Source organism: Curcuma longa, chromosome 9 (assembly GCF_044706935.1).
Source record: "Curcuma longa cultivar G26 ecotype Majalengka, Jawa Barat chromosome 9, ITB_CL_G26_1.1, whole genome shotgun sequence".
In the NCBI taxonomy this organism is placed as follows: domain Eukaryota; kingdom Viridiplantae; phylum Streptophyta; class Magnoliopsida; order Zingiberales; family Zingiberaceae; genus Curcuma; species Curcuma longa.
Window position 1 is genome coordinate 3,616,132 of NC_133869.1, and position 9,013 is coordinate 3,625,144.

The 9,013-nt window shown below is 33.6% G+C and overlaps 1 pseudogene; it reads left to right on the forward strand.

Annotated features, from left to right (window-relative positions):
- Positions 1-4,519: 4,519 nt before the first annotated feature.
- Positions 4,520-8,279, forward strand: LOC141834798 (protein kinase STUNTED-like; annotated as a pseudogene).
- The last annotated feature ends 734 nt before the right edge of the window (positions 8,280-9,013 follow it).

The following is a 9,013-nucleotide window of genomic DNA, read 5'->3' on the forward strand; positions in this document are numbered from 1 at the left end:
CTTTTAAAAACATCCATACCTTTTGAAAAAAATCATTTTACACTCATATATTTAAACAAAGTTATGTTTGACATGTGGTATGGGAAGTTATATTTGTTTGATCCTCTTTATTTAGATTGGAGAAAATGAATGTGTAGGATTATTTTAACTCATGAGCAATTTGTGGAACAATTAAGACAAGATATCACATATATAGAACAATTAGGAGTTAAGACATAAGGAAGACAAAAGTAATTTGTAGCATTCGATTATGTCTCATGAGCAATTATTTGTAAAGTGGCAAGTGAGACTGACTATATCATTATGTAGAGAGTACTAGATTAGAGATATATTATATGATTAATTAGATTAATCTTAGGATGAAATTGTATTAACTACCTATATATATTGAATGAGGAGCCTCAATTTGAAGTTGTATTAACTACTTATATATATTGAATGAGGAGTCTCGATTTATTTCTTCACAGATGGTCATGAGACCGACCATGTAGATCCACTGGGATGACAGATTCCACCTTTTGCAGAAGAAATAAGGAGTCTTATGGAGTATCTTAACAAATACCAAGATTTTATAATCGCTAAGCACAAATATTTATTACTTTATTATTTAATTCATTTGATATTTTTTTTAGGGGCTCTTCTAGTTGATAGGTGAGATAAGATGAAGGAGGTAACTACCAAGCTATTGCATATGTTTTTATTGTATTTAAAAAAATAATAATTTTTACAAACTAATATATATATATATATATATATATATAAAATAAATTGATCAATCTTTCACAAACGAATATTTTTAAGATTATCATTAATTACCATAGTAAAAAAATGTGGATCAGAGACAATCATGTCTAATATTATTAGAGCAAAAAACAATAATAAAACATCACCTTTTAATAGATATATAAATGCTCGATAAATTTTTAAAAATTGCTAGATGAATTATAAATGTAAAAGATTACAAAAAAATTATGTTTTAGAAATTATAAATTTACCCATAAAAATAGAGATTAAAGTAATATAAATTTTGTAAATTTAGATTTTTTTTCAAAAAATAAGTGAATCATAAAGAATATGATAATCTTTGTCAAAATTGTTTAATTTGAAATCATAAATAAATTTTAATGATCTCTTAAAATTCATTAATTGATTCAAATTTGAAATTTAAGGAAAAATAGGGCCATCTAAATTTTAACTAAAATTATTATATATTCGATTTTAACTAAAATTATCCTATTTTACTTTTATTTTTAAAAACAATTGACTTGTATGTTTTTCATCTCGAAGTGACTAAAAGACTAAAAATTAATTACATATTAGTTTTGATTAAAATTACTATATAGATATTTTAAAGGCTTTTTAAAATCCCATTAAATAGATATAGTGTGGGGGGTTGCTGACGTCTATATATTTTTAAAGTACATGATTATTTTCATTTATTTTTAAAATTTAAATAAAATAAAAAACAATCTAGGATGCCATTAAAATTTATTCTTTCAAAATAAAAAAAAAAAGATAATTATATATTAATTTTGATTAAAACCGTTAGTGCAATTAACTTCTACTAAAGTTGACTAAGTTTGATTTGATTTGAATTGAGTTTCGATATTTGATTAATATGTTAGTTGGTCAAAAGAAATGTCAAGTAGGTGTTAATCAGATACTTAACAATAGATCAAAATATTAGTTTGATTGAGTAAAATTTAAGTATAATGTTGACTGGATACTTGACAAAGAAGTAGAAAGTCAAAATGAGTCATAGTTAATTGAACACTTGGTGATTAGAGGTCCAATATAGAGTTGGTATGAGATGAAAAGTCCAAGTAGACCACGGTTAATCGGGCACTCGATTGAAAGTCCAATAGAGAGTTGACAAGTGGAAAACTCAAGTAGATCATGGATGACCGAACACTTAACTATCGGAAGTCCAATATGAAGTTGGCACGAGAAGAAAATCCAAGTGGGTCAGAATTGACTGAACACTTGACAGTTGGAAGTCCAACAGAGAGTTAACATGAGATGTAAAGTCCTAGCAGAACAAGGTTCATCGGATGTTAGGCAATGAAAAAATCCTGACAGGTCAAGGTTTACTAGATGTTATATAATGGAAAGTCTCGACAGGTCAAGGTTAATTGGATATCAGACAAAGGAAGTCTTGGTAGGTTGAGGTCAATTAGATATCGAACAAGACTATAATTCGACTTTAATTTGGTAAGGTTGAAACAAGAGTACTTGTTGATTGATAGAGTGTATCGATTGACTAATAAGCGTAAAACTTCAAAAATAGGGTTGCTATAATACTACTATAGTAATGCTTAACAGTAATCATGAATAGTGATTTGCTATAATAAATTGCTACATTATAGTTGACTGATAACACTTTACAACGTATAAAAACTTCAAAAATCGACTAGAAAACTCGATTGATAGCATCAATCGACTGATGACACTATAACATCGAATAAAAACTTTAAAAATCAATTAGAAAACTCGACTGATGATATCAGTCGATTGATGATGGGTATCAGTTGATTGATGTCGATCGAGAATTGAACAGAAGCAAAATTGATTCGACTGTGAGATTTGACTAATTAGGTAACAATCAACTAATGTTAAGATGGATAGAGCTGTTAAGTTGATAGGTTAGAGTAACGTTCAAATTTATAGTGGATCAATCCATTAATGGGTAAGATTAGTCAATTGATAGGTGGAAATCAATCCTGACTTATAGACTATAAAAGAAGAATTTCAAGGAGATTTTCGACGTCAATTCTGAAGAAGTTGAAGAGAACGTGCTACTGCATTTCCCACTATTAAGAAATATTCCAAAGTGCAATGATGGAGCCATAGTTTATAATATGTCCGGGCTAAAAAATTTGTAACTAAAAATAACAAAAAAAATCCCTGGGCTAACAATAGGGAATAGTAAAAATAATTGAATAACGTATGAGATTGATGTGGTCAATAATAAAAAAAATTAAAAACCTCAAGTTAGGTCCTGGGAATGAAGCCCGGATATAATTATACATGGCTTTGCCCTTGCCAAAGCAATAAAAGAGAAGTCAAGTAAAAATTCTTATAAAGTGTATTCTTGTTGTATTGTTGTAAAAACTTATTATAAGAGGCGTCTTTGTTTCAAAAAGATATTCAAAAAAGAGAAGGATAGTGAGATAATCATTAGTACTAAGTCTTGAGATAGTGAACCAATTATAAAATTGATTTTGTTAGCGTGTTACACTAGGGGTAAAATTTATATTAAATTTTTACTGCGCATTCAAACGACGAGTACTCAATATCAAAATGAAGTCATTAGAACTATTCACCCTTGCTTGCACATGTTCTAATAAAAATGATTAAATAATTATTTCTTATTCATTTTTAATATTCAACGTTATTATTAGAATCTACTCGGACTTGCTTGCAAACCAATTAAAACATTCAAAAGTAACTTAAGTAATAGTTTTGGATAAAATTGTTAAAATATTATGTAATAATTTTGATATTACTATAAGATTGTATAGTAGTCTTGTAGTAATTTTCAAAATTACAAAACTATCATATAACTAATTTTGTTAAAATTATTTTTTAAAAAGAATTTTAAGTAACTTATTAAAATATTTTTAAATTTATGAGATAATTTTTAAACATTTATGATAAGGTTTATATCATTTGGATTTTTAAAAATTTTTTTTATGATTATATTCCTTTTAGATTTATGGAAGTATTAAGGCTGATTGGATGCACTTGTTAGACGCATAATCAGTTTAGTTCTTTTATATGAATGAAAATGTAAGAAATTTAGAAGGATGAATTTGATAAACAACAATATAGAGTGTCCTAACTCTTATTATCATACTAATCAAAATTTGATATAAATTATCTCTTTCATGGTATGGATTATTTTGATTTTTTTTACCCATATTTATTATTGGTAAAAACAAAACAACCCTTTAACATCCTTTTTTGAAAATATTAAAAAGTTCTTTATCTTATTTTTTATTTTAAAATATTGTTTTAATATTATTGTAATAATTTTATTTAAAACTAATACCGGTAACAATTTTATTCAAAATTATTATAATATATCATAATTTTAGCTAAAATATTTATAGTAGTTTTGGATGTATAAAAATTATTATAACAATACTGAAATAAAGTTGCAATAATTTTAACAAAGTTAAAAATTAATATTTTAATATAAGAGTGTTAGAAATAGTTTTAGCAGCATTATTAGAATAAGGATAATTCGAGGGTGAAAATAAAATAAATTACTTTAACAATTTTCTGACATAAAATGACCTTTTGATACTAAAGAACTTCCTTTTCAATTTTTATCCATTTATTATCAAATCATATATTTTTATAATTACCATCATCATTAAATTCTCACTAATGAAGAATAATAATAATTATTATTATTTATTGTGATTTGCTTTAATCCTTGTTATTTCCGGTTCTTTTCTGCGTGTTCATGATTCAGGCAGGAACCAGTGAAGTAGAGGGCTGGTAAAACAATGGAGGGTCTCATCGAGATCAAGGATTCCTGGCGAAAGAGTTGGGATTTTGCCATCTCCCACTCTGCTTCCACTCCACACTGAGGACGCTGAAACAGGCGAAGCGAGATCCCCAGAGCGGAAGCGGAGAGAGATCAAAATCACCGACAGAGGACGGAAGAGATTGCGCAAGACCTAGACCACGAGGATGGCCATCGAAGAAGCTGCAAAGAGGAAGATGAGCAAGAAAGGGGAGGCCTTTGAGCAGGAGCAGAAGACAGGGGAGGATGATGGAGGCGGAGTGGGGAAGACGGTGGTGGTTGGTGTCAGGACGGACTCGCAGAGCAGGGAACTCCTCACTTGGGCGCTTGTAAAGGCGGCTGCCACCGGCGACCGTGTTGTCGCTCTCCACGTCCTGTACTCCGCCAAGGATCCTGAAGATCAGCCGGCTGCTATGTTCTCGCTCGCCAAGGAACTCGACGCCATGCTCGCGGTCTACGAGGGCTTCTGCAATCTGAAGCAGGTTCGCTTCTCTTCTGCCTCGAAATCGTAGTCTTTTCCTCAAAATTGGGATTTCCCCTGGTTGGCTTTCGTTTCTGATCCATTTCTTTGGCAGATCGACCTCAAGCTGAAAATTTGTAAAGGCTCGTCGATCCGGAAGGTTTTGGTGAGCGAAGCGAAAGCTTTTGCTGCGTCGATGCTCATTCTTGGGGTCAACAAGAACAGCCACGCCGTGGGGTGAGTCGTAGTGGTTTCTAGTAGTTCAATGTCTTGCATCTTTCTTTGTCCTAGCATTTACTCGCTTGAGTTGGTTTGACCTCTGTAGATCTTCTTCCATCTCTGTTGCTAAATTTTGTGCGAAAAAGCTGCAAAGCGATTGCTCTGTGGTTGCACTGAGCGAAGGGAAGATTGTTTTCCAGAGAGAAGCAACAGGTTAGTCTTTTGCTGGGAATCTTGTAGTCTCGCTTTCTGTTCTTTCATCTCCCTTTTATTTTCTGTAATTTACGTAGTTTAATACTGTGAACAGAGAACAGTAAGGCTCAGAAAAAGTCGGGCAAACCAAGTAAGATTAACCGTGGTGAGCACAACGAATTATTCTGTCTCCTCCCGATGGTAGGGCCGAAGAGATTGATTGAAATAGACTCCGACCCTCCATGCGTTCCAATTGAGTTGCATGGTTGTAGAGCTTCTGCTGAGAAAAATTTATCCACCGCTGGTATATCACCTAAAAATAGTTGTTTGATCCGCTCACCTGAAAATGATACTGCTCCTTCAAATGAGTTGAAGAATAGAGGACAATTGGCCGTTGTTCCATCAAGTAAATCTGAAGTTTTCCCAAGCAACTCTACTCCCACTGTGGCTAAAGATTTACGGGAAGCCCGGCATGGTTGGTCTTCACTTAGAAGGTCTGTCTTAATCTTCCGATGGGCAAAGCGGTTACCAAGTCGACAAACTTCTGTGCATCCAGATTGTAAGTGGAAGAAGTTAGATAGAGATTTAAGAGTCCACCTTGAAGGAAAAAATGATGAAACTGTTCAGGTTCAAGGTGATTCACCACCATCCCGTTGTCTTCTCATTGACGCTGAAGGTAGGTTGCTTGAAGAATTGGAGTTTCTTAAGGAGAAATATTCATCTATTTGTAGATTATTCAACCACGAGGATCTTGTGCAGGCAACATCTAACTTCTCCCAAGGTTTGCTTCCCTAAGTTTGTAATGCATTGCAGCTTGTAATCATCTGAACATTTTTAATCTTAGTTCAATGTGCAATGCAGAGAATTTGATTGGGAAGGGTGGTAGCAGCAGTGTCTACAAAGGCTATCTTTCAGATGGCAAAGAATTAGCTGTAAAGATCTTGAAACCATCTGAAGATGCATTAAAGGAGTTTGTTTCAGAGATTGAGATCATCACCACTTTGAATCACAAGAACATTGTCTCATTGTTTGGGTTTTGCTTTGAGAATAATGGCCTGATGTTGGTCTACGACTACGTATCACATGGTAGCTTGGAGGATCTCCTTCATGGTAAGCTATTTGCACCTGTGATTTTGCTAGTTTCTATTTTTTATTTCCTTTTCTTTATCTGAGTAATGTGTACCCTAACCAACTGTCTAGGTGAGAATGCAGGCGAACATGTCCTCAGTTGGACTGAAAGATACAAGGTGGTAGTAGGTGTTGCAGAGGCACTTGATTATTTACATGGTAGTGGTGGTATTGAACCTGTGATTCATAGGGATGTGAAATCTTCGAACATCCTTGTCACCGAGGATTTTGAGCCACAGGTATTCATTATTTCCTCTATCAGTCTTCTACAGTATCTGTAGTTCCATATGCATAACAAATTTTTTCCTGAATATTTCAGTTATCAGACTTTGGATTGGCAAAATGGGCATCATCTTCAACATCACAACCAATTTGTGATGATGTCGCAGGAACTTTCGGGCATGGTTTTCTCTTTCCATTGATTTATTTTTGAGATTTTAAGTACAACAATCTAACCTAGCACTTCAATGACAGGTACTTAGCTCCTGAATACATTTTGTTTGGGAAAGTTAATGAAAAAATTGATGTCTATGCATATGGAGTTGTGCTTCTCGAGCTCCTTACAGGGAGGAAGCCCATCAGTGCTGGTTGTCCTAATGATCAAGAGAGCCTTGTCTTGTGGGTAAGCTTTGATTGTTTTTTCTATTTGTAATGTATTCAAATCTAAAGGCAGTCAGCTGGACGTTTTTATAAAATAACTTGATAATTTTCAAGAGTTTAAAGTATTGTCTGGACTAGAGCATTGGCATCTTGAGAATTATAAAGCTTGCCTTTGTTAAACTTATTAGAGGCCATTCAAGGCTTTTCGGGTAATTTACCCTGTATAATTGCAGGCAAAGCCAATCTTACAAGATGGAGATGTTAAGAAGCTAATAGATCCATGCTTAAAAAATGAATTCGATAGTGCTCAAGTGGAAAGGATGATCTTAGCTGCTTCGCTTTGTGTAAGGCGGCAACATGGTGCACGACCTCAAATATCCCTAGTAAGATGTTTTTTCCTGGTCAGAGTTCATGAAAAATTTATGTGTGTCTATATCTATAAATAATGATAGATATATATTCTTGGTGATGTTAAGGGTATTTGGACTTGGAAAGGTTTTTTTAAGTAGAATTCACAAAGGTAGTATGGTCAGTGAAGCCCTATCGAACCTGTGTGTACTAGATTATCTATTATTTTTTATTGATTTAAAAATCATGCAACTTAGCTTATGTTGCAAACTTACGTGATTCCAGGTCCTGAAACTACTACGTGGAGATGATGATGCCGTTAAATGGGCAAGGTCAGAAGTCAGCTCTCATTCTGATGCAGCTGACGATGAAATTTTTAACCTAGAATCTGACATCCGCTCCCATCTTACTCTTGCACTGCTTGATGTTGAGGACGACACAAATTCAGTTAGCAGTACCATGAGCACTTCTGTGGAAAACTACTTACAATGGAGATGGAGCTGTTCACCAAGCTTCAACTAACTATATCCAAAGTGTGCTGGCCGCACCTTGTGGATAGTGTTCATATTTCCTAATTCCTTGGTTTTCATTTGTTTCCTCGATATACAGCAAAGCAGGAGCAACTGTTGTCGAGTATCCTCTCCTCTTCACACCATGACATGCCAAGTGTTCCGAGAGTTTCTTTTCTTCAAGGTACCACTTAGATCTTCTCCATTGTTCTCAAACAAAGATCAAGGAACTAGTTACAGAATTGATTGTTAGTCCTTGCTATTTGCTACTTCAGAAAACCTCTGCATATCATTTTTCTAGTTGGTTGATTGAAAATGGTGCTTCATCATTGACGATTTTCATGTGGTTTTTTTTTTTCTAAATTCCATTTCATTGTTGAATCGCCAACTACAGTTTCATGTTTTTCGTATGATCTCCTTTTTGGTTATTTCTTCGTGGCTTGGTGTTGTTGGTCTTGAATTCTCTTCTTTATGTGCAACAGCACAGGTGCATAGTAATTGAAAATGGAATCACTAATAGAGGAGATTAAACCTTCACAAGATGGTGATCCGTCATCTTCATCATTTATTATGCACTCCATAATTGATCATTGATCTTCATTAAAGTTTTCACCTCATTATGATTTCTTGTATTCATCCACTTTCAACATCTTTGTTCTTATATGAGATCACAGTCTGATGAGTTAGCAACATAGAATAGTGAAGGTGACGATGTTGAAAGTCTTGAAGAGATGGAAGACATCAAAGAGACTTGCAATACTTCGATGAGAATTAAGATGAGCGTCGAGGGAGTTTGGCGTGGCCATTTCGATGCTCAAGTTAGGATAGCTGTTTAGGAAAAGTGAAAACAGTAGAGTAATGGAGGAATAAGAAGAACGGAAAAATAGAATTTTCCTTTTCTTGCGTGTCTTTCTCAGGATTTATATATTTGTCTAAAAAAGTATCTCCATGTCTGTAACCCTAGAAAATCAGATTCGACAGTCGTTACCTGCTCCTTTATTCATTGCATGCTATGTGTATGTA